Source organism: Pinus tabuliformis, chromosome 1_2, assembly GCF_031772625.1.
Source record: "Pinus tabuliformis cultivar Carrire ecotype Pingquan chromosome 1_2, CPIR1, whole genome shotgun sequence".
NCBI lineage: Eukaryota > Viridiplantae > Streptophyta > Pinopsida > Pinales > Pinaceae > Pinus > Pinus tabuliformis.
This window is the reverse complement of record NC_142298.1, coordinates 596,651,391-596,679,252: the sequence shown is the minus strand read 5'-3', so window position 1 is coordinate 596,679,252 and position 27,862 is coordinate 596,651,391.

The following is a 27,862-nucleotide window of genomic DNA, read 5'->3' as shown; positions in this document are numbered from 1 at the left end:
AAGCGCAAGATAAAGCTGCAGGGAAACAACCAGAAGAGAATCCATGGGTGCGCAAGGCTACTGACAAAGATACTAAATTATATTTGCATAAGGAAAAATAAACATTTATGGAGGCAAATAAGATCTTTATGGATTCAGGGGTTTCCATATCAAAGAATCAGAATGCATGAACATAAAAGCTTGAAGATGTCATTGTTGCGCAGGAGACAGATCCATCAATATTGAAATCCTTCTTACAAACCTACATCAAGTTGTTAAGGGAATAGAAAGAAGTCTAGGGACTCCAAGAGTTAATAGAAAATTGCGCTGGCAAAGATAAGCGACTACTTAAACAATGTGCAATACATAGAGTAGACAAAATTAAGAAAATGATTGATCGGGAGATGAGATTGACTACATAGATCGGAGAATTTGAAATGGACCAGTTGATCGTAGATTTGGTATCTGATGCGAATTTTTTGCCTAAACAAACCTGGGAAAGAATGGGAAATTCGACACTACAGTGGTCCCAATTTAACTGTGAATGGTGAACCAACATAATATTATTCCTATGGGACACATACATGGAGTAACTATAGGCAATGAAGGTGCGCACACTATAGCTAATTTTAAAGTAATCAAAATAGTGGATTATAGTAATCCCTACCCGTCATTTCTTGGAATCAATTGGGAATTTGATATGAATGTGGTCATCAACCTGAAGAAACGCAACATGATGTTTGAGAAGAAGGAACTGAGTCATTGTTCCATTCGATCCAACCGAAGGTGTGTGGTATACTGAACCAATCTGAGATTACTATGAGGAGGATGATACTGAAACAGATCTATAAGCTTACTACATAGAATGAGGATTGGATCAATCCTACAACGGATGGAAGAATTACTTGGGAAAAGGACAACTCTCACAACTCAGATTTAGATGAGGAGCTCGAGCATTGGCAGAATAATTGCATGAAGTATCAATCCTGCGATCGAATAGACTTGCTAAATAACTTTGATGTATATCCACTGAGGTATGAAATTTACCATATTATAAAGGCTTAGAAGCTTTAAATTTTTTTCTTGGTAAATTTGAAAAGGATGTACTAGAGGAGCATCTGTTCCAGGCATTGGACATTGCAATGAGAGCTACACCTAAACATAAGAAAAATTTTGCAAACTGGAAGGATTATAGAAGGATGATGAAGTTACGATTTGGATATGGAAATACCCGCATTACTGAAAAATATACAGGGAAGGATGATCTGTGCAAGCATCTGCCTCGTTGGATGAAAGCATATGGAGAGGAACAACAACCTAAATGGTTACATATATTGTGCCCCATCTTGGATACTCTTCTGATGAATTGGTACTTAGAAATAGAGCTGCAACATGGAACCACAGAGTGGGATGTTATGAAGGAGGGCTTTTTGCTAACATTAAGTTTTGAGGATGGATTCAAATGTATTGATGAAGCATTAGATGAAATCGAGGATGCGATATTCATAACACCTATATATCCTATCACGTGGGTACAACTGGACTGGAGTACATAGCTGCACCATGCTTTGGAATGCTACATTGTAACCACAAAAGAAGGTGAGGAAGATCCTAAGAATATCAGTATCCCTGAGTGAGAGGGACAATACGAAGTCATTGGGCTTGACGTAGAGGTTCCTAACATTTCAAAACCTTTGAAGACCAAGCCAGTGAACATTGGGTCAGAAGCACAACTGATGTTTGTGAATATAGGTGATTACTGGGATGAGGACATAGCTGACAAGGTCTCAAAGTTGTTACATGAATATCAGGACTTGTTTCCAACATATTTCTCTGATCTAAAGGGGATAATAGGTGATCTGTGTGTTATGATGATCAATCTAAAACCAGATGTGAAGCCAGTAAAGCAATGACCATACCAATTGAATCCTAAATACAAAGAAAATGTGCGTGAATAACCTGATAAGATGCTCACAGCAGGGATTATTGAGCCCGTAGAAGATTTAGACTGGGTTATTCCTATGGTAGTTCAAGAGAAGAAGAAAAAGGATGAAATTAGGATCTGTGTAGATCTATGGAAGTTGAATGATGCTTGAGTACATGATCCATCCCCTATGGCATTCACAGATGAAGTCCTGGAGAATGTTGGTGGTCAAGAAGAATAGTCTTTTACAGATGGATTCTCAGGATATCACCATATCAAGATCACCCAAAAGACCGAAGTAAGACTACCTTTGCCACAAAATGGGGCTCTTTTCAGTATACAATTATGCCCTTTGGACTTAAGAATGCCCCTGTGATCTTTTCTAGGGTGGTAGTCGCAGCCTTTAAGGAATTTATTCACAAGTTTTTGGAGGTATAGTTTGATGATTGGATGGTGTTTGGGTTAGTTAAAAAGCATGTTTCAAGTCTTTGACTAATGCTGGATACTTGTAGGAAGTATCAGATCTCCCTAAATCTAAAGAAGTGTATATTTTGCATACCATATGGGATACTTTTGGGCCACGTTGTTTGTAATCAAGGGTTGATGGTGCACCCTACTAAAATTGTGGTGATTACAATTTTGGATCCCCCGAGGAATGTAAAACATTTGTTCACAACATTGGGCCATATAGGATACTATAGAAAGTTCATTAAGGCATACGTGTAGACCACTGCGCCCATGGAGAAATTACTGAAGAAAGATGTGGCATTTTGTTGGGATGATGATTGTTAGAAAATATTATATGTTTTAAAGGAAAAGATGGTTACAACACCTATTTTGTGTTCCCCGATTGGAAGAAATAATTTCATGTACATGTGTATGCGTCCTGCGTAGCATTAGGAGCAATTTTAACCCAACTAGGTGCAGGAAATATCGACCATCCAATTGCATTTACAAGCAAAAAATTGTCTAAGGCGAAGAAAAATTATGCAACCACGGAGGGTGAAGGGTTGGCGATGGTAGATGCACTCCAGAATTTCAGTCATTATATGTTGGGTGTGCACTTCAAAATGTATACAGACTATTCAACTTTGAAGTACCTGGTCAACAAGTCTGTGTTGGGGGGGTGATTTGTAGGTTTTTTATTGTTGTTTGAGGAGTATGACTTCGAAGTAATTATGAAGCCATGAAGATTAACTTCTAGAACCTTTAGCCTTTCATGGATTGAGAATGATGAAGACCCTACAAGTCTTGATGAAGGATTCCTGATGCATAGCTCTTTACTGTGTGCATTGTCGATGAACATTTTGCAGATATAATCGAATTCTTGTCTATGGGTGTAGCTCCTGAAGGAAATACGACACAATAGAAGAAGGAATTGGTGGTCAGGGCTGTGTATTTCTCCGTAATTGCAGGGAACTTGTACAAAATGGGGAGGGATGAAGTTCTGCACAGGAATGTACTAGATTATGAAAGACAAAGTATCCTCACTGAAGCGCATGTAGGAGTTTCTTGAGGCCATTATGCTGGAAAAGAGACTACGCAAAAGATCCTATGAGCTAGGTTGTGCTGGCCAGGCACAAAGATTCAAAGGAGTATTGTAGGGCATGTGATGTATGTCAAAGGACTAGGAAGCCATCGTGAAGGGATGAATTTCCTTTGAACCCACAAGTCTCATTATAGGAATTCGAAAAGTGGGAAATAGATTTTGTGGGACCTATTCAACCAACAGGAAGGAAGAGAGGAGCACACTATAACATCATAAAGAAAAAATACTTATTCGAGTGCGATGAGGTACATCTAGTGAAGGATCAAAACACAACTACAACTCCAAAGTTTATATTTGAGTACATTTTGTCTAGGTTTGGCTATCTTGACATTTTGATGAGCGACGGGGGTTTGCATTTCCTAAATGAAACAATTGATGTTTTTCTAGAAGAATTCCAAATGTAGCATTAGAAAAGCATGCCATTCCATCCTCAAGAAAATGGAATAGTTGAAGCTTCCAATAAGATCCTAGAGAATTATTCGACGAAGATCTGTAATGTGAATAGGAACGATTGGGATGTGTGCATACCAACTATTCTTTAGGCATGTAGAACTACATGTAAGAATTTGACTGGACAGACACCATTTCAACTAGTTTATGGACAATAAGAGATGATTCCAATGGAGTACATAGTTCCCAGTTTGAGGATTGCTACAGTCACAGAGATGGCAGATCAGGATATAATGGAACAATGCCTCACATAGATACTTGAGTTAGAAGAAGATCGATTCTTGGCAAGTTTTCATCAAAAGGTGTAGAAGGCTAGAGAAAAATAATGGCATGATAGCGACATTAAGAAACACACCTTTAAAAGTGGAGATTTAGTGTTAATGTATGATAGCAAGTTTACTAAGTTCTCAGGAAAGTTTTAGATGCATTGGCTGGGACCATGCATCGTCAAGGAGATTATGGATGGAGGTGCAGTTCAGCTCTCGAAGCTCAAGAGTTATTTCCAGGAAGAATCAATGGAAGCTGGTTAAATTGTACAAGGGTGATCCTACCCATATGGGATGACTACATGGATGCAGGATAGCCTTAGTACTTCAGGCAGTTGGAAGGAAGTGTGGGACTATAAACTACTCTACCAGGGGAAAAAGTTGGCAAATAGATTGGGCTACGCGATGGTTAGGAGAAAGGCATAGATGGGAGCTGTGACGAAGGAGTTGTACTAGCGAGGTGGGTCCCACGCAGCCTAGCCAAAAGGTGACCATTGGAAGCACTGTAGATGATTTGATAGTTATTTTTCTCTTAAAAGGAGCAGGGGAAAAGCATTTAAGGATCATATATTTGGAAATTTGCTGCCAAAAGAGCATTAATGGGGGAGATCTAGAGGGAATCGATGTATTTGAATTTAAAAGGGCTATAAATACAACATCCCACTCCACATTCATACACTTTTCTTCCAGAGAGATTGTCTTGAGATTTTGCACCTAAGTTTGAGCATAGAAGGTTGTTGTATGTTTAGACAAAATTGGCAAGAGGTAGAGTGGGAATTTTTGCTGAAGGGGCTTGGGTTTGAGGGAGATTTGTCTGAGTGGCAAAAGAAACTCTTCTGGGAAAGCTTGGCCAAGATGATTGCAACACCACCAGTCCCTGCTACAGTAACCAAGTCGTTGAGGCCAAAACCTATTGCCTCCATGACAAGAGAGAAAATGTAGAAGAAGCCCCAGCCTCCACCAGTGCATCAGTCCCCTAGAAAGATACCTATGGAACAAAGGCAGAAGGGGAAGAAGGACAAAAACAAGCAGCCTATGGAAACTAAGGATTTGGAAGAAGAAGAATTGGTTGAGGGGTTGGAGGATATCCCTGCAGAAGAATTTTAATGTATCTCTATACTGCCTCCTTACATGCCACCAAGCAAGTGAACATCCAAGGTTTCTAAGGACCCGGACGCATTAAAATATCAGGTAGTCACTTTGCTTTTACTAGAGCATGTACCCATAGAGGGTGATCTGTTGGCCCAGGTCCCATATTTGAAGATGGAGGACTAGGATCTGAATGATTTCGCGAAGTACCCTCAGTTTCAGCCCAACAATTATTTGAGATCTATATATTATGAATAGGTGGGAGTCACAAGGGTAGATCCAATAAAATGGGTGGTTGGAATCCAGCACGTGGGTCTTGTAAACATGTTGTATGTGCCTCACTTTGGGTGAAGTAACATCAACATGATTTGTGTGCGCCAATTGTTGGCATTAGTGCACCCAATCCCCATTGATGAGATGTTGATCATATGGATCACTGTGCTCCCCTATCAAGGCACAAACCCATATGATGCCTTTGTGGACAAGTTGCAGGAAAAGAATTTGGTGGGCCAAAGGAAGGGCGACTTTGGGTTAGTGAAAAAGTCTCAATAATATGACACCCATACTGCTTATTTCAGCTTTATAACTTAGATCATGGTGGTATTTACATCCATATACATATACATACATATACCAAAACATCAACAAAACATATACCAACATCAAACCAAAATGGCTCCGCCTCAACTATAAAAAATGAAGAATACAGGGCCCACATCTGATCCGCCATCTCCCATGTAGCTTCTTTAGGCCCAAAGTGCTTCCATTTCACTTTAACTTGCTTTATGGATCTGTAATTGAGCATGAGATGCTTTCGCTATAATATGATCTGAGGCTCCAACTGGAACTCTCCTTCTCGTTGCACCTGCAATACAAACCAATCAATAACATGATCAACATACTTTATATACTTCTTAAGCAATGATATATGGAAAACATCATGGAATTTCACTATTGGAGGCAGTGCAAGTTCATATTCCATTGGTCCAATCCTCTCAAGGATCTTGAAAGGCTCGCAATACTTTGGTGCAAACTTGGCACATGAACCAATCCTCAAAGATATTTTCTTCAGCTTGATTCGCAAATACACATGCTCCCCAACATCAAACCCTTTGAATACCCTGTGTTGATCCACATAACTCTTCTGTCTATCTGATGCTACCTTTAGATTCTTCTTTATAACTTTAATTTCCTGCTCCATGTCCTCCAACATATCCATTGCAATAAGTACCTTATTCACTGGATCACTCCAGTTGATTTGAGTGTTACAACTTCATCCATTGAATGCCTAGAATGGACTCATCATCAATGACCCATGATAACCATTGTTGTATACGAACTCAACTAGCGGAAGATACTCCTCCCATTTCCTCTGCTGGTGCATCACGTACATCCTCAAGATATCCTCGAAGATCCTATCGACCCTCTTTGTCTGTCCATTTGTCTGTAGATGATAAGATGTACTAAAAGCCAACTCTATGCCCAAGCATGCAAACAACTCCTTCCAAAGCTTGGAAGTGAACTTTTCATCCCCGTCTAACACAATCATCTTCGGAACACCATGCAATCTTACTATCCCTCTGATGAACACCTGAGCTACCTCACTGGTTGAATGTATAGTCTTCACTGGAATCAAGTGAACTACCTTTCTCAATCTTTTAACCACAACCTTAATAAAATCATGTTTCTTCACTATCCTTGGCAAACCCGTAATGAAACCTGTTAGAGTCGGTCTTGTCAGTCCTCCATCAGAGATCAAAACTATTTCTGCATTTCATTTTTAGGTGTCTCACTCCATTCACTCAGCTGCATTCCGCTAGGGGCATGCCATAAATCAGATGGAAGGGTCTTGCCAGTCATTACCCCTCATGCTTTGTACCTGCTAGCTCAACTCTGTTCATCAAAGTTCATTAAATGACAGTCAATATTTGGGATTTTAATGGGCAAAAAATCATTTCAGCCATAGGTCTAGGGTTTCATAAGTCATTTTTTTGAGTACCCAAACATGCCAGTAGGCCAGAGGGAGGTTCAACAAGTTTCATCTCCAGATTTTCATCATCCATAATGCTCAAGGGTGATTCCTCTTCAAAACTCTGTTTTGAAGAGGAAATCGTCAAATTAATGTTTATGATAAATATGTAAAGTTCTCCAACATGAAGTACTTGAAAAGTTGGTTCTGGTCATCCTTTGCCAAATTCTATGACAGCTACTCCTGCAAAACATTGCCCAAAAATTTCATCATTTTAGTCAAAAATCCAAAAAGAGAAGGTGAAATATAGAGTTGTATTAAGTTGTGGAAAATGTGTCAAAATGAAACATTGCAAAGTGGGTTTTGAAGTAACAAAAATCAAACCCATGACTCCATGCCTTTATATAGATTTTCTCATAAGAATCAAAGTCATTTTACATGCCAAGGTCAGAGAGAAATCATTTAAAAGGAATTTGGTGATCCAATGCACGTTTGGATGAAGTTGGAGGTGTCTTTACAGGCGCGACAGATAGGCGGAGTGGTGCGACGCATTGAGGGAGCGCGGAACACTAGGCGTGACCACACAGTGTTAAATAACACGGGTGCGGTGCACTCAAACAACACGACGCACTGGGTATGCTGCGTGGCGCATACACATAAACGCCCTTTTTTGCTCAGAATTGCAACAAATTTCCTTTTAATCCCTTGAATTTTCCAGGTGGGGTTGATCTCTCAGTGTGTCATCCATTTTTTTGTTAGTGTGATGATGGTTTATGGCTGCTTATGGTTGCAACAAAAAATCTTAAACCCTACCACTTAAAGTCATCAAAACAATTGCTGTTAGGGTTGCAAATTCATTGTGTTGGTGCCAAGGTTCCTCCTCCATTTCATTTTCCCCTTATTTCCATCATTCCCTTCTTCCCTATTCCATATTTTCCATTTTTCCCTGTCCTAAAACGTTACTAAACTCCTATTCCCTATCCCCTTCGCTCATTTCTCAAATGTAAAACCCAAAACCCTACCCTATATAAAATTTCCTAAACCCCCTACATGTCCCTAAATAAAATTCCTCCTCATAGTCCCTAATACCTTCATATTATTCCCCTTCCTAACAGTCCCTTGTTTCATTTTTCCCCTTGGTGGCAGATCTCAACACATCACAAAAGCAGTCCAAACACAGTTTTATCACCAGCATTTTTTTCGATAAGGCAGTGAAAAAAAGGCAGTCATGGCATCTGAGCATGTATCGGACAATGAAATGGAAACCCAAAGCGACTCATCCTCGGAAGAACAGGCCCCCTGGAGGCCTCACAAAAGTGGCAGACATGCTAGAGAAGAACCAACCACCCTTACAGAAATTGCAGGCCTGCCCTCTTGCTATGTTGTGTTTCTAGTGTCAGTCATGCTTTGAGTTTTGTCAAAAGGTGGCTAGTGTTCAATTTCATCATGAGCTAGCTCGTCTATTCGTGCTGCACTTACATGGAGATCAAGCTACTTTAGTTGGTGTCACCTTCACATTTACACTAGAATCTGTCTCATTAGCAACCAACATATCGAACATTGGAGAACCATGGAACAAGATGCAGAAGATTGATTGGCATCATTATGAGCCATATATTAAAACCACTTTCTTGAGGTAGCTCAAAAGAGTCTTTCCATTCCGATATCTGAAAGATGAATATTCTCCACTAATGAGATTGATTATGAAATATTTCAGCTATGAGGGACGATTCTCTCGTCTTTATGCTTATCACATCAGGTTGCTCATGCATTTCACCAGGGTACGGATGATGAACATTCCGTATTTCACTTGCCGGAACATAGAGAGGATGACCACCTTTATACAACATAAAACCCCTCAGCAGCAACATAACAGTTTTTATCATTTTGCTCTCATCAAGATTTTGGTGGTGCATCAGCTTGATCTACAGGGTATCACTTGGGATGATTTCATCTCTCGTGACTTCTTCCGAGCTTCACAGGGACCTCCAGAGACTAGATTTGAGACAGGGGAACCTTCTCATCAGTACGAGCACCATGAGACCGCCAGTGTGCTGGTATTCGTCACATATCAGAGGGGTGCTAGACATTTGTTTGCAGCAACAAAGCGAGTGTTATCTCTAGTCGGGGTGGAAGGGGCCCTTCTTTCGACATCAGCACTACAGGTACAGGATAGAGGTAAGGAGCCAATGCATGATGAGGGGCCATCAGGTGAACAAGAGACCGACTTCGTTCTCCTTCATGATGATGATACAAATACGAATCTGCAAAGTGCATAGCTTAAAGAGATCATCCAGGAGCAGCAATCAGAGATCAAAGCATTATCCCTTGACTTGGAGAGAGCCAAATGGAATATGACATACCTGGAGTAGAGGAACAAACAACTTGAGAATCGGCAAGCTGAGATAGAGTTGCAACTGATCAAGGAAAACCGGCAACACATCATGGTAGGACGGTAGACCTATGGAGCAAAGAGATGAGGACCGGGAGTATGTTTTAGAGAAAGTGAACGTTCACTTGGAGCAGTTGGTGGAGAAGGCTAATAGGGAAAAAGCAATGTTGAGGCACATGAATCACCATTACATGGCCAGAAACATGAGCTCCAAAGCAAGAATTAGGAGCCTAAAGGCGAAATTGAGGAAGGTGACAAAGAGACAAAAGAGGCAAAAAGAGCAAGATCAGCTCCAAATCTTGGCCAAGGCTTCATTTTTCTAGCATGACATGTGATAGAGAAGGTACAACCCAAATTTCAAGAAATTTGGAGCACAATTTTGCGTTTTGAAATTGTGTGCACAAGAAATAGGTTTTTTCTTCCTGTGCGCCGCGCCACCTGGTGCGCGCTTTCGGTAGGGAGCTCCAATGATGAAAAGTTTAATTTTTTGGATTTACTATGGAAAATTACGATTGTTGGTGCATGGCCAAGAATTTTTGGAAATTTGTGAGTCCTCAGGAGGTCAAAAACACCCAAAAAAATGACCTCTCTGCCCCTATTGTGACACACAGGAAGCAATCTTGGGAGATTGCTGTTTTGGAGGGGAAAATGGCATCCAAATTCAGAAATTCCACTTAGGTTGGAAAGCAGACAGGTAGTAATTTCCAACAAGCATACTTGGGCTTAATTCAGACTTCAGGAAGTGCCTCAAATCCAACTCCAATGTGGCATGACGAATACATCTTTTGGCGCGGCACACAGAGACCCAAAGGCTAAAATCACTTCCACTTCACGAGATGTCGATTTGCAATTTTTCCAAATGGGCCTGTTCATTAAAAATAATTTTTTCCTAGCATCAAAGGCAAAGTTTAAAAACATTTTCATCAAAGTTTTTCTTCTATCCAAGTGGAAAAAGGAAGGCGAGCAGTCACCCAAAGAATCTACGCTCCATTTTTATTTTTTTGTAACGCTGCACCTGTCACTAATGGTTGGCTTTTCATTTCCAGTTTGTAATGATTTAAAAAACTCCTCAACTTTGGGTCGATTCATTTCTTGATGGAAGATTCTATTTATTGTATGAAAAATCATTTGTAAAGGGTTGGCTGCAATTTCTGGTAAACTGTGGGAGAGAAACCCAGTCACTTACTGTACATTTTGACAGAGAATTAATGAAAGGTTGCTGGTCTGGTTCATGAGATTCCTGTGGTGTGAGTTTAGAAAAATTATTTTCTTTATGTTTCATATGTATTCCGTTATGTTTCATATTTCATTCATATTCGTTTCCAGTGAAAGCTTCTATGTAAGAAAAGGTAGAATTCAGTGTACTGCTCTGCCGTGGGAAAGTTTTCACGTAATATGTTTTCTTCTGTTGAAAAGGATTCATGTATTTATGACCTTTTCACACTCTTAAACAATCTCTCCACTTCATATTATTTCAAATCTAATTGCTAGACTTTCTGCCTATCTTGCCTCATGAAATAACCTGCGTCTTTGAGTTAAATTCTTTGCTCATGTTGTTCCTTGGTCCCATACATCCCAGAAAACTCAGTCATTCATAAATACCTCTATCATATTTATTTACCTAGCCTAAAATCAGTATTCATTTTTGAGTCATCTCAGACCCTATTGTTTATTTTCCTAAGTGTGACCCGGAGAGAGCCCTCTCCTGTTCTGGTAGGGCTAGCTACGATACTGAGCGTGGTTTTTGCCTATCCTGGATTTTGCCTTCCTCAACCTAAGGTAGGTTTAGGCTCTAACATAGTGGCGACTCCAGTGGAGACGAAATTCTTTGCGTGTTAGTCTTCTTCGTTGTGTAAATAACAAGCTTAACCTACAAACACCCATACTTTTGATAATTCTAATCTTCCGGATGATAAGTTTAGGATTTGATAGGCTGAGTAAGTTGTTCATGTCCTTTTGATTTTTTTGAAAATAGCACGTTGGCTTCAAGAATATATGCCAGAGCTAATCCAGATCCAAATCCTCATCATATCTACAAAAATCCCAATTTCATTCCAAGACTTCTTCGTCAAGAGAGCTCTATAACTCCCGTGTTCAAATCCCATTCATGTCTTGACATTTTTGAGTATCTTGAAGAGCTTGATTTTGATGAGCGATTTCAACTATCGTTGTTCAGGACCAAATCCGAAAGGGCTGTCGACTCTGCTGTCCCCAATCCACAGTTTCTTGTAGACCTAGAAACTGAAAGGGCTAACCAGTCAATTAATACTTATATTGTGACATAGCTTCAAACTCCAATTGTTAATTCCCTACAAAATGCACAGGCTCCTCCAACACCTCCCAGACCAAACCCACCAAGAGTGATGGCTGCTCGTTTTGCACCTCTTGTGCTGCCTCAAGTTTTATATGATATGCACCCAGATTATCAAAGAAAAATCCCTTTGTTTGATGGTGCTCCTCACAGCATTACCACTCAGCAACATGTGGACAGAGTGGTAGATTTCTATGACCTTCATGAGATCGATGCAGAAAATGTAGCAATGAGACTCTTTGTACAGACATTCGCAGGTGAAGTTAGGAAATGGTTTAGAGCTTTGTCGGCTGCACGTATCACTACCTTGGCCGACCTGCAAAGGTAATTTTTAGACCGCTGGGAACTGAGAAATAATCCCCTTCAAATTCTTGCTGAGTATGAGAAGATCAAATGAAACACTGGTGAGTCGGTCCAAGACTACTGCATAAAATTCAATTCTGTTTATAATGAAATTCCTGATCATCTAAGGCCACCTATGGGACTAGCCATGATGAAATAGTCAGATGGTTTTGATGCTGATATGGATTATCAACTAAGGGAAAGAGAGGCGGCCACAATGGAAGACATGCAGAAAATCGCGGTCAGCGTTGAAGCAAATATGCTGACCAAGAGGGCTAGAGAAAAAGCGGAAAAGAAAGTCACAGTAAAGGAAGAGTCTTCCTCGATGGATCAATTTCTCAGGAAGGTAGAGCAGATGCTTGAAAGGGTGAAACTCGACAAACTTGAGCCGCAAGTTAGAAATCCTAACTTCTGTGGCCAACAACAGCCACAATATATAATAAGGTAGAGAGATCAACGAGCCCAAGAGCAAACAATACAACAGCCATTACAGCCACCTCTTCAGCAAAATTTTGTGCATGGACCGGAGTCTGATGAGGAAGGGAAGGTAATAGGGGAAGAGAACCACTTCTTTACTCCTGATGATTTTCCTATTTACATTATTGAAGAGGTGTATGCAGAAAGTTCAGCTGCACACAAAGACGCAGATTTCATTCTAGCAAGTGACACAGTTTTGGAAGAAGAATCAGATGAGTATCAAAGAGGCTATAAGAATGATCTGTCCGCTCAGCAGTGGAAATATTCACTTAGAAATAGAGATGTGCTGGTTAACCCAATTCAGAAGAGGAAGGAAGTTTCGGCATCAAAGAATGATTCATCAGTTACACAAAAGAAAGGCAAAGAGGCACTCGATCCTAATAGCAGCAAATCACCATCAGTAGAAAAATCCAATCAGCAAATTGTATCGAGAGAAAAGGAAAAGAAAGAAGTCCCAGTCAAAGAGGTAGAAAAGACTTCCACTTTTAGTTTAGAGAATGAAATTTCTAAATTGAAGGTATCCATTCCCTTGACTGAAATAATGAAGAACAACAGTTATAGAGGGCAAGTTTCTAAAATTTTGAATTGTGATCCAATGCCTGATATGGTGAATGTCGAAGATGATCAACCAGAAATGATTTTTGGGCCAACATTGAATGGTGAGTCTCCAGATAATGATGTGCCACCCTTTTATATCAGTTTAAGATTGCATGATTTTGTGTTACATAATGCCATGTTCGATTCCAGAGCTTCTCACAATCTCATGCCCAAGGCTATCATGGATAAGCTAGGTTTGGACGTCACTCGGAAATACCATGATCTCTATTCATTTGATTCCAGCAGAGGGAGATGTATCGGGCTCATCAAAGACTTGGTTGTGAGTCTGGATCAAATCCTAATGAAGAATGTTTTGATGGATATTGTTGTAGCGGATATTCCTCCCAGGTTTGGCATGCTTCTTTCCAGGTCTTAGGCAGCAAAATTGAAAGGGACACTACAACCAGATTTCTCCTATGCAACAATTCTGGTGTTTGGCCAGATGAGAAAACTGTATTGGGAACAAAAAATGAAATACATGATTACAATCAAGGAGAAACCCATTAATCGTCCAATTAATTATGTACATACAGATCTAGAGTCTTTTATTTTGTATTCAGATAGTTTTAATGATGTTGATAGTCAGTTAGTAGAAGCAGAAAGTATTCCAGAAATAGTAGAAAATTTTAGAGAAGTTTTGAAGAAAGAAGGAAGAGGACAGCAAAACACCATTGAGAAATTAGTTGAAGGTAATGGAAAACAAGTAGGAAAAACAAAGCCAACAGAATTTCAACACTTGGAAGAAGAGGAAGAAGGTTTGTGGACCATGGATTTTGATGGTGCAGTGGGAAATGATGGTGCTAGAATTGGTATTTGGGTACGTAGTCCTTTCTCTGCCCCGAAAAAAGTGCCTAGTAATGTGTGGGTATGCTCTTACAAATTAGCTTTTGATTGTTCAAACAATGAGGCTGAGTATGAATCTCTGATTGATGGCCTGAAAATTCTAAGAAAGTTGAATGCTAAGAGGATTGCAGTATATGGCAACTTTGAATTGGTGATTAAGCAGGTGTTGTGGAGGTAAATCCCCTCTGCGGACAGAGGTGATCCCTACTAGTCCAAATAGGGTCTAGCAACAATCAAACGACACTAACACGCAGGTTCCTAATTTCAAATTAAAGACCGATGATGAGGGCCTACCTGGATTCCAATGTTAGTTCTTGTAGAAGAGTCGTTGCTCTCGTTCCTTTGCCCCAGCTGGTCACAATCCCCACGATCCTCGTGAACGGACACCTGCACATGCAAAGAACGTTACAAACACAAGCGTAAAATCCAATAGATGCAACTATATATCAGTCAGAAAGGATATAACTCAATCACCATTACAAAGACAATAAGAGTGGAACCATAATGATAGTCGTCTATTATTGATAAACAAAGAAGAATACAACCATAGTTCTGATGTCAAATCCTTCTTAAGAGGGTCCAGCCAGCAAGTTCCTCAAGCATTCACCCTTGAAGATAGATCTCCCAAGACAAAACTCTCTCACTCACAAGTTTACACAAGATCAAGACACTTCACAACCTTCCTTAGGCTCTATAACAATCCCACACTTGTCACACCAGCTACCTATCAAGCTCACAACACTATGAGAAACACTCCAAACACTATGAATTCCAAACTAGCAGCTTATAGCAATGGTGGAGGCTTAAATAGGAGAAGGAGTCTCCATGAATGGTGGTAAGATGAGCTTATCTCCAAGGAAGGTGGCTCAAATGACGAAACAGACATGCCAGAGAAGGGAGGGTGACATATACAAGGCCAACAACCAGGTCTGGAGTAATCTGGAAGACCGGCTGTTAGAACAAACTCGCCCAGACTAGATCATCGCGGGTACATAATTGTACTGGAGCACTAACATCGCTTCTTCATAACAGAGAAGGTCATGTCATCACGAGAAAATATAAGCAACAGTCGCACTGTCGCATAAAATCCGACCATCGCGGGAATCACGTGTACTTCCGCGATGGCAGCGTGTTCTGTCTGTTTTGGAGCACTCATCAACGCGTTTATTTTGACAACAGTCGCGATGATGCAAAAACTTTGGCAAAGTGGGTCATTTGGCAACATCAGAGAGCATGAGCATGAATGATTTGGACTCATGACACAATAGGAAGACTAGTATGAAGGCAGTGACAAATTACTATGTAACAGATGCCCCCTAAAGTATGAATCCCGAGAGAGTGGGAGGGGTGAAATGCTTTATGAAACTGATTGAACTGGAACACCATCGGGAAGAACTTGCATGCAAGTACAATTGATATCCCTGAATTACATGTAGTCTAGGCATGGGCGCAGCCATCCAAAAGACATACGAAATGGGTCTTTGGTATGGACACAGCCACCCAGCTAATGATACCATGATAATAACAAAGGTATGGTCGCAGCCATCCATGAAGACTCAGGTATGGTCACAGCCATCCATCAATGAGTCATGTAATGATCATAATAATCCACAAAATCGCAACCTGGATCCCAACAGACAAAATCCAGGGTCTTGTGCTCCATCTCGACCCGAACAAAGTACAAGTCCAAGCATGCGAATATAGGAGTTGAAGTCAAACATGTAAGAACATCGTCTGATTACCAGTCAATGATGAAAACTGTTAACAGACGCGAGAGGTACCACCAATAATGACAATGGTCCTCAAGGTACAATAGGTACAATCTACGACGTGTGAATCAGTGAGCCAGCGTCGAACACTCGTAGAATCATTCGATCGGAGGCCAATGATGAAAACGTCGCGTCGAACACGAAGAACCTGCCATTGAGGCATGCAGGCGCCAAGGCACCTGAAGGGAGTCTCTAGGTCAACTTCCTAGATAATGAGCTGAAGTCGACAGGAAGTGACCTTGATCGAAGGTGGGCCATAATGTTTCCCACATCATCGACACAAGACAGAGAAGGATAAGATGTTTTGTGTGAGGTATCAGAGGGAGGTTGAGTATTCCACAGAGGTCAACTTCTCTTGAACATATCGGTGGCATGACAGTGGACTTGGCAATATTTGACATTAAATGATCAGGGGTCATGGTGACAAGGCAATGAGCAGATGAGAGGTCAAACATGAGAACCGAAACCCATGGAGGCAAGTGTAAAAACAAGATGAGATGTCCCCACCCAGACACGAATGTAGACAAGTGCCATGTTCAAGAGCAACATATTGCCGACACGACAATGATTGTGGTTCCATTTTCCCCACCATTGTTGGCGAGTACCCCGATTATTTTTTAATGACAAGCTTGACGGGGATAGCATATGCTTGAAAAGCGTCATTTCGATAGAATTCGATGTCATTAAGTTTTAACGATTCTAACAAAGGAAGAACTCGACGTCTTTTCCTGTTTAGAGAGTCTAAAAAGACAGCAGAAAAGTGAACTCTAGGGGGGTCCTTTTTCGTAAAGTTGTGTCTCTCAATCCCGAAAAAGTATAAAACGATGCTCGAAAGAACTGCCCGACTAGTATGATCGAGGAGTACTTTTCATGAGTAGTGATTTCGATCTGAAAAAGTAAAAAAGTGATCGAAACCACGTCGCTTCGTAACCGTTAATGAACCTAAAATGACAAGGGTCTGATGATCTTTTCGTTTTTACACGGTCAGAAAAGGGTTTAAAGACGACTGCCTCTTATTTACGTTTAACGAGTCAAGAGGAAAAACTCAGCAACCTTTTCATCTTTAAACGATCGGAAAAGAGCTGAAAGCAGACCTCCATTTTTATTCTCTTTAACGAGTCAAAAAGGGAAAAAATACTTGGCAATATTTTCATATTTTACGAGTCAGAAAAGAACTTAAAGGTGACTCATCCTAGAGGAATGAGTGGTATAAAGGGTAGCAACTAGTTTCGACAATGGTGGAACTACTCAAAACATGTAATGGTCAAGAGGCTGGCTAATAAAACTACTCATTATTGCAGTTCCTCGGGAAAGGGAAAAACAACCAAGTGAGAGCATATGATTGGCCAAAGAGATGGTAGAAATGGAATGAAACAGCCAAGGCTCATCTGGCAGAATTTAGCGGATAAAGCGGAAATCACAGGATGTGAATTAGGTATGGGTTCATTTTTACAAAAGCTTGAACCATGGAGAACTCTGCTTGGATTCAGTTTCATGTTTACACAAGCTTGAAAAGAAAAACTATGCTTGTTATAAGTTCTCATGCCCCCACCATAATAACGCAAAACAAGGTACATGCCCCCTAAGCTTCATTGCATTCAACAAAGTGGATGGAATGAAGGTTCACTTTCAAGATCTTGGAAAGTCTCGACCGGGGTTTTACAAGATCTTAATCAAAGATTCGATTTGGACAGGGGAGTGGTTTCATTTTTTAATGAAGTTGACACAGTAAAAGAACTATCCTCATAACCCTTGTTTCATTTTTTAACGAGCTTGACACAAGACAAGGAACTGTGCTCCAGGATCCTGTGCTGAAACACGGATCAATCAAATGGACGTGTTGCAGCTAAAGGATAACATTATTCCTAAAGGCTTGATACATTTAGAAGAACTCTTTGATCAAGATGACGTAGCCCACAAAACAACATTTCAGCCAGCAGAGAAGGGTGTTGAAGAAGTCAATATCGAAAAAGCTGCTAATCCTAAAATGGTAAAACTGTCTAAAGCATTGCCACAAAATATGAAAGCCAAATACATCAGTTTGTTGTCTTCATATGCTGATGTGTTTCCTTGGGACTATTCTGACTTGAAGACATACGATACCAATATAATTCAGCACACTATACCCATTAAGCCTAATCAGAAACCTTTCAGACAGAAGTTGAGAAGGCTAAATCCAAAATTGTTGTCATCAATTGAAAAGGAGATAAATAGGTTGTGCAAATCAGGAATCATTGTTCCAATCAGATTTTCGGACTGGATCTCTAATTTGGTGCCCGTGCGGAAGAAGACAGGTGAGATTTGCTTGTGCATTGATTTTAGGAATCTCAATAAAGTTTCATTGAAAGATAATTATCCACTCCCCTGGATCATACACTTCAGGGAGTAGTTGGAGCATCTCGTATGTCACTACTTGATGGCTATTCTGGATATAACCAAATTTCTGTCCATGAAGATGATCAAGACAAGATAGCGTTCACCACTCCGTGGGGAACTTTTCATTACGCTAAAATGCCTTTTTGTTTGAAGGATGGGGGTGCCACCTTTTAGTGGGCAATGGACTTGGCTTTCGCAAATGAGAAGGATGTCCTTTTGGTTGTATACCTTGATGATTTGATGGTGTTTTCCAAAACTGATGAAGAACACATGTATCATCTGAAAAATGTCTTTCAAAAGTGTAGAAAATATGGTCTATCACTGGATCCGAAAAAGAGATTGTTTTCCATGGAGGAGGGAAAACTACTTGGGCACATTATCTCAAAAGATGGCATTCGTATCGATCCAACACATGTACAAGCTATTCAACAAATCAATCTTCCCCGGAATAAGAAGGAGATGCAATCTTTCAATGGTAAAATGAATTTTTTACGCTGCTTTGTACCTAATCTTGCTGAACACCTAAGAGAGATTACAAACATGCTTAAGAAGGACAACCAAGTGAAGTGGACGGAAGAGGCTATAAAATCATTCAATTTATTCCAATTGGCTCTTTCTTCAGCTCCAGTTCTAATTGGCCCGGAATACACTCAGGATTTTATATTGTTTTCATTCGCTTCAGAGCATACTATGGCAATCGTGTTGATGCAGAAAAGAGATGATCACGAGAGACCAATTGCTTTCTTCAGCTGAACTATAAGAGATTCAACCTTAAAATAAAACATCATTGAGAAGAAATCCCTCGCACTTGTGAAAGAATTGAAAGATTTTCGGGTATACATTCTGCATTCTCATATTTTGGCTTATGTTCCTAATGCTACTGTCAAAGATGTTTTAATGCAGTCAGATCAGGAAGGAAGACAAGACAAGTGGATTGCAGCTTTGTTGGAATATGATGTGGAAATAAAGCCCACAAATCTTGTTAAAGGACAGGGATTGGCAAAGTTAGTGGCTGAATCAAACTTGCATGCCTTAGACATAAATATGATTGCTGCTATGTCCGCTGAGAATGAGGAAGGTTTGTCAATTCAGGTATCTGAAATGTTTTCTCTTTCTCCATGCTATTCAGATATCATATATGTGCTTCAAAATTTGTCACCACCACCTGGCATGACTAGAAACAAAGCTAGAACTCTCAAATTGAAGGCTGCCAAATTTTTCATTCTAAATTCTACACTTTATTAGAAAGATCCCAGCAGCGTTCTTTTGAATTGTTTGGTGGAAGAAGAAGTAAAGCAGATCATGGAGGATTTCCACGAAGGAGATTGTGGTGGTCAGCTTTTTTGGAAAACAACAGCAAATAAAGTTATGAGAGCGGGATACTATTGGCCGACATTGTTTGTTGATGTATATAAGGTTGTCAAGAGCTCTCATAAATGCGAGATTTTTGAAGGAAGGTAGAAATTACAGCCTTTGCCACTTAAGCCCATTGAGGTGAGTGCCCCTTTTCAGCAATGGGGGTTGGATTTCATTGGTGAAATTCATCCCGCTTCTTCCGATCAGCATCAGTGGATTCTCACGGAAACAGATTACTTCACGAAATGGATTGAAGAAATTCCCACCAGAAAAGCTACAGATGCGGTAATTATTTCATTCCTTGAAAATAGCATCTTGTCTCGCTTTGGTTGCCTGAATAAGTTAATCACTGATAACGTAGCAACTTTCAAATAAAAAAGGATGGTAGAATTTTGTCATAAATATCACATCATTCTGGGTCACTCAACTGCATGTCATCTGCAAGGCAATGGGTTGGCGGAGTCTTCTAACAAATCTTTGGTCAACATCATTAAGACGCTGCTGGAAATCAACAAGAAGAGCTGGCATAAGAACTTGGTCAATGCACTTTGGGCAGATCGGGTCAGTCAGAAGAAATCCATTGGTATGTCCCCCTTTGAGCTTGCGTATGGAGTTGATGCCTTGATTCATTTGAAGCAGACCAGAGAAGAAGTTTTCCAAAACAAATCCAAGTTGCAGGAGAAGATTAAGAAAATTTATGACAGAAAAGAAAAGGTGGACAAATTTCAGTTCGACAATGTGGTGCTGAAATGGGATGCGAGGAACGAGGAGAAGGGTAAGCATGGTAAATTCAAGAATGTCTGGAAGGGTCCCTTCAAGATTGCAGCATATCGCAGTGAGAATGACTTTCTTCTGAAGGAAATGAACAGAGAATATTGTCCAGGAGGGCCGATCAATGGTCGGCTGCTCAAGCGGTACCATTTCTGAAAAGCTTTCTACTGTTTCCATTGTCACTGTAAATACCATTTTATTTCAGTTTTAGTTTGAGTTTGTCTAGTCAGTCTTTGAGTCATTTTAAGTTCAAATTTGAGTTAGTTTGAGTCAAGTTTCATGTTAATAAATGAGTCAAGATTTTTGTGTCATTTTTCGAAATGATAACTCCATAGCCCAATGGACGAAGGCACTATCTGCTCTCCCAAAGGTCTACTGTTCTTGGCACCTCCAAGGAGCTACCATCCCCATTGGAGCCAATGTTAGAGTCGGTCTTATCAGTCCTCCATCCGAGATCAAAATTCTTTCTGCATTCCATTTTTAGGTGTCTCGCTCCATTCACTCAGCTACATTCTGCTAGGGGCATGCCATAAATCAGATGGAAGGGTCTTGCCAGTCATTACCCCTCATTCTTTGTACTTGCTGGCTCAACTCTGTTCATCAAAGTTCATTAAATGACAATCAATATTTGGTATTTTAATGGGCAAAAAATCATATCAGTCGTAGGTCTAGGATTTCATAAGTCATGTTTTCCGAGTACCCAAACATGCCAGCAGGCCAGAGGGAGGTTCAACAAGTTTCATCTCCAGATTTTCATCATCCATAATGCTCAAGGGTGATTCCTCTTCAAAATTTTGTTTTGAAGAGGAAATCGCCAAATTAATGTTTATGATAAATATGTAAAGTTCTCCAACATGGAGCACTTGAAAAGCTGGTTGTGGTCATCCTTTTCCAAATGCCATGACAACTACTCCTGCAAAAAATTGCCAAAAATCTCATCATTTTAGTCAAAAATCCAAAAGGAGAAGGTGAAATACAAAGTTGTATTAAGTTGTGGAAAAAGTGCCAAAATGAAACATTGCAAAGTGGGTTTTGAAGAAACAAAAATCAAACCCATGACTCCATGCCTTTATATAGATTTTCTCATAAGAATCAAAGTCATTTTACATGCCAAGGTCGGAGAGAAATCATTTCAAAGGAATTTGGTGAGCCAGCGCACGTTTTGGATGAAGTTGGAGGTGTCTTAACAGGCGTGGTGCACAGGCGGAGTGGCACGACGCACTGAGGGAGCGCGGTGCACTGGGCACAACCACACAGTGTTAAATAACACGGGCGCGACGCACTCAAACGGTGCGACACACTGGGTATGCTGCGCGATGCATACACATAAAAGCCCGATTTTGCTCAGAATTGCAACAAATTGCCTTTTAATCCCTTGAATTTTCCAGGTGGGGTCGATCTCTCAATGTTTCATCCATTTTTGTGTTAGTCAGATGATGGTTTATGGCTGCTTATGGTTGCAAAAGAAACTCTTAAACCCTACCACTTAAAGTCATCAAAGCAATTGCTGTTAGGGTTGCAAATTCATTGTGTTGGCGCCAAGGTTCCTCCTCCATTTTTCCCTTCTTTCCATCATTCCCTTCTTCCCTATTCCATTTTTCCCATTTTTCCCTATCCTAAAATGTTACTAAACTCCTATTCCCTATCCCCTCCGCTCATTTCTCAAATGTAAAACCCCAAACCCTACCCTATATAAAATTTCCTAAACCCCCTACATGTCCCTAAATAAAATTCCTCCTCATAGTCCCTAATACCTTCATATTATTCCCCTTCCTAACAGTCCCTTGTTGAATTTTTCCCCTTGGTGGAAGATTTCAACACATCACAAAAGTAGTCCAAACAAAGTTTTATCACCAGCATATTTTTCGCTAAGGCAGTGGAAAAGCAGCAGTCATGGCATTTGAGCATGTAACAGACTATGAAATGGAAACCCAAAGTGACTCATTCTCGGAAGAACAGGCTCCCCGGAGGCCTCACAAAAGTGGCAGACATGTTTGAGAAGAACCGACCACCCTTACAGAATTTCACGCTTGCCCTCTTGCTATGTCGTGTTTCCAGCGTCAGTCATGCTTTGAGTTTTGTCAAAAGGTGGCTAATGTTCAATTTCATCATGAGCTGGCTCATCTATTCGTGTTGCAGTTATAGGGAGATCAGGTTACTTTAGCTGGTGTCACCTTCACACTTACACCAGAATCTGTCTCATTAGCAACCGGCATACCAAACATTGGAGAACCATGGAACAAGAAGCATAAGATTTATCGGCATCATTATGAGCCATATATTAAAACCACTTTCTTGAGGCAGCTCAAAATAGTCTTTCCATTCCGATATCTGAAAGATGAATATGCTCCAGTAATGATATTGATTATGAAATATTTCAGCTGTGAGGGACGATTCTCTCGTCTTTATGCTTATCACATCAAGTTGCTCATGCATTTCACCAGGGTACGGATGATGAACATTCCATATTTCATTTGCTAGGACATAGAGAGGATGACCACCTTTATACAGCATAAAACCCCTCAGCAGCAACATAACAGTGTTTATCATTTTTCTGTCATCAAGATTTTGGTGGTGCATCAGCTTGATCTACAGGGTATCACTTGGGATGATTTCATCTCCCATGAATTCTTCCGAGCTTCACAGGGACCTCCAGAGACTAGATTTGAGATAAGGGAACCTTCTCATCAGTACGAGCACTATGAGACCGCCACTGTGCCGGTATTCGTCACATATCAGAGGGGCGCTAGACATTTGTTTGCAGTAGCAAAGCGAGTGTTATCTCCACCCAGGGTGGAAGGGGCCTCGCTTCCGACATCAGCACTACAGGTACAGGATAGAGGTAAGGAGCCAATGCATGATGAGGGGCCATCAAGTGGACGAGAGACCGACTTCGGTCTCCTTCATGATGATGATACAAATACAGATCCGCAAAGTGCACAACTTAAAGAGATCATCCAAGAGTAGCAATCAGATATCCAAGCCTTATCCCTTGACTTGGAGAGAGCCAAATGGAATATGACATACTTGGAGAAGAGGAACAAAAAACTTGAGGATTGGCAAGCTAAGATAGAGTTGCAACTGATCAAGGAAAACCGGCAACACATCATGGTAGCACAAGGTAGACCTATGGAGCAAAGAGATGAGGACCGGGAGTATGTTTTAGAGAAAGTGAACATTCACTTGGAGCAGCTGGTGGAGAAGGCTAAGAGGGAAAAAGCAATGCTGAGGTGCATGACTCACCATTACATGGTGTGAAACATGAGCTCCAAAGCAAGAATCAGGAGCCTAAAGGCGAAATTGAGGAATGCGACAAAGAGACAAAAGAGGCAAAAAGAGAAAGATCAGCTCTGAATCTTGGCCGAGGCTTCATTGATCTAGCATGAAATGTGATAGAGAAGGTACAACCCAAATTTCAAGAAATTTGGAGCACATTTTTGCGTTTTGAAATTTTGTGCACAAGAAACAGGTTTTTTCTCCCTGTGCACCGCGCCACTTGGCGCGCGCTTTCGCTAGGGAGCTCCAAATGATGAAAATTTTATATTTTTGGATTTTTCATGGAAAATTACGACTTTTGGTGAATGGCTAAGAAGTTTGGGCAATTTTTGGGTCCTCAAGTGGTCAAAAACACCCAAAAAATGACCTCTCTGCCCCTATTGTGACACACAGGAAGCAGTCTTGGGAGATTGAAGTTTTGGAGGGGAAAATGGTATCCAAATTCTGAAATTCCACTTGGGTTGGAAATTAGACAAGTAGGGCTTTCCAACAAGCATACGTGGGCTCAGTTTGGACTTTAGGAAATGCCTCAAAACCACCTCCAAAGTGGCGTGACGCATACATCTTTTGGTGCGGCGCACAGAGACCCAAAGGCCAAAATCACTTCCGCTCCACGAGATGTCGATTTGAAATTGTCTAAAAAATGGGCCTGTTCATTAAAAATACATTTTTCCCATCATCAAAGGAAAGTTAAAAAACATTTTCATCAAAGGTTTGCTTCTATCCAAGTGTCAAAAAGAAGGCGAGTAGTTGCCCAAAAAATCTACGCTCCATTTTTGTTTTTTTGTAACGTTGCACCTATCACTAATGGTTGGCTTTTCATTTCTAGTTTGTAATGATTTAAAAAACTCCTCAAATTTGGGTCGATCCATTTCCTAATGGCAGAGTCTATTTATTCGATGAAAAATCATTTGTAAAGAGTTGGTTGGAATTTCTGGGAAACTGTTAGCCTCCTGCTGCAGCAGGTTAATCATCTTTCATGATCGACATTTTTACATGCCAAATATGTCATACTTTGCTTGCTGCAATGCTCCCTATTTGCTACAGATGAACAGAGAAGTATCCATGAAGGTGTTCCAGTTTTAATGCTACTGCTTTGTTCCAGTTTTGATAAGTAATCCATTTTGATCAGTTTTCAGTTAAGGGTAGGCCAAACAGCTTAATCTTGGCCTCCCTAGGTTTCAATTTCATGTTGTAGAATATAGAGAATGAACATCTGTCCAAACAGCTTAATCTTGGCAGATTTGTAGATAGGTAGAGAAACAAGGGTGCTCAACAGCCTAATCTGAGCCCCTGGATGCAATAAGTGTAGATTTAGATAGGAGGACAGCAAGAAGAAAAGAATGAAAAGCTGGGTATGCTAGTTCAAGTGCACCCAAACCAAAAAGAAGAGAAAATGCTAGGTGAATAGGACAGGTAGGTAGCTTTGTGGTTGCAGAATCATGACTTGTGATCCATTTCAGATTTTCAAGTGTCATATCTATTCATATCACAAGTTTGAGGCAGTTTTCCATTTGAAGGACTTCAAGCGAGGCATGTTTGACTTCCCCTTCCTCCCCTATCCCAAAATCACTCACTAACTTCCCCTAAAGAGGTCAAGATCTGCTTGATACCTCTTAGATTCATCATTCTCCATATCATCTGCCTTGGTGAAGATCTGCTTCACTAAAGGAATGTTCACACTTCTTCTATCAGTCATTTTCCCCCATTGATAGCCTAAGACTTCATTCTTAGTGCTTTTTCTCATCATTATCATATTAACTACTAACCTTATTATGTAACTCCCTATCTCTTTTCCCTTCCCCTACTAAAGCTATCTCTATAACTCCCCTATATACTTATCCCCTCCCCTTGGTTGAAAAATAACCATATACATCCTTGGGAATTGCTAAGTTTATCTGAAACTCAGCAAGAACCCTCATTGACCCCTCTAACCATCTTCCAAATGCATAAGGACTCATTCCTTTGCATAATTCCCCTTCACATGTTTAAAAATCACCCCTTTGACCTTGGTTTGCCTTTATAAGGTATGAAACCCTCTTTGGCCACTAAACCCCTCTCAAAACCACATCACTTTCCTCCTAAGTGCCTTTGGACTTCTTCCAAGGCATAAGAATATGCAAACCATGCAAAAACCATGAAAAACCTTCAAAAAATGATAAAATCCTCCCTTTTTTTGCTATCGGACCCCTTCCAATGCCTTAGAATCCAAGCAAAAGCATAAAGGTTACCCCCTCCGAATTGAAAAGACTTGCATTTTTGAATAAATAACGGCTCCGATGAGAAATGGGTCCTTTGGGTCCCCCTCCGATGCGATATCGCTATCGGGAGGGGGCAATCATATGTTCAAACACCATATATAACTCCTCTGAATTCATGTTTCCTTTGCATTTTAACAAAATGCATGCCCCGATGAGAAAAGGATCTATTTGATCCCCCTCCGATGCGATATCGCTATCGGGAGGGGGCAGTGGCATATATAAGCGAAATGGCTAAGTCTCAAGGCATGGGGCATAATGCCGATGGGTTGGACCCGAAAACATATAAAGTGGACTGATAAAAGCATATCGGGTCCGCCACATTTCGGCATTTCTATGTGGCAGCCCCATGACCCTGCCGATAGCGAATTCCCGAATTAATCGCAGCCATCCATTTTTGGGCCCCAGATCAACGGCCCATATTATATCGGCGATCACCCCATGTATATGGCTCCGACCAGCGGAGCCGAAATTTTATTAAGGCGCGGCGTATAAAGGATTTCGGGTCCGTAAGGGGGCGTTGCACAGCGAAAAGGGAAGGCTCCGACGGGGCAGAGCCAAAATATAATAAACTGCAGCATATAAGCATTTCGGGTCCGCTAACCCTTTTTTATTAAATCCGCCGATTGACATCGCCGATGGGCCGGACCCGATTCAAATAAAGAAAGGGCCTATAAGCATTTCGGGTCCGCGCTTTCGGCGATTGTTTATGTGCCGCCCCCCGGTCCGCTTCGATGCGATTTAGCGCCGGCCGTCGGATCGCCCTCCCAGAACAACGGACATGATCTGTTTGCGGATCTCCCCATGTCCTACTGGCAGAGCCGAAATAAATTATAGCATGGCACAATAAGGATTTCGGGTCCGTAAGGATCCTTTGTACAGCGAAACGGGAAGGCTCCGATATGGCGGAGCCAAAAAGTTATAAAGGGCAGCCTCAAAGCATTTCGGGTCCGCGGCAGTTCGGAGGTTTTATGTGTTGGGACCAATGGTCCGCCCCAATGCGAGTTAGCGCCAGCCGTTGGATCAGCCCATGCTAGATCCAACGGTTATGATTTAACCTAATGAACAGTGATCGCTCCCGCCCTAGTTGTGGTAAAATTTCATGTTTTAAGGCATTTTTTCCTTATAAAAGGAAAACAGCTATTTTTCACAGGGTTTCTTCTAGCACCCGCACCCGGCTCCAGTTAAAGAAATTCATGCATCCTTAAGCCATTATGGATTGCTCCAAAGCCCTGTTTAGCTCCAAGAGCCAGCCTCGACCTCAGCACGATCAACAGCATGCAATTCCTCCTTTTTGCGACATTTCTTCAGAATTTAATACTATTTTGGATCAGCCAGTGCCGATAGCATCCTAAAGGCCACAGAGGATATTAGCAGCAGTTATTTTTGCATTGAAAGGTAGAAAGGGGGCGATGGGATAGTCTAAAGAGTATCAGTGGTGAGAAAAGGCCTAGATTCAGTGCCAAAGTGTATCAGGATGCGGCAAAGAGTATCAGTCCATTTTTTCAAAGCAGATGAAAGCAAAGCAAGCCCAGCAAAGTCAACAAAGCATCAATCGGCCATTAAAGCTCACCAACACTTCTTTTGTTGCTTTAAAGCCACCTAAAGGCATAGATGAAGGCTTTCAAGGCAGACTTATTGCAGAGACATTGTTCCTAGTCATATTTTTGGAACAGCGCAGCTTCCTTAAATGCATAGTTATCACACAGAGGACAACGCGTGGCTCAAGGAACTCTTTTGATCCATTTTTGAGGCAGCTGCCCAAGCGCAGCACTTAGATAAATGTTTTAAGAATTTACTTCAAGATAAAATAGATTAAAGCACTCATTTTCCTCAGATCTGCCTAAGATCTGCTGTAATAGATATTT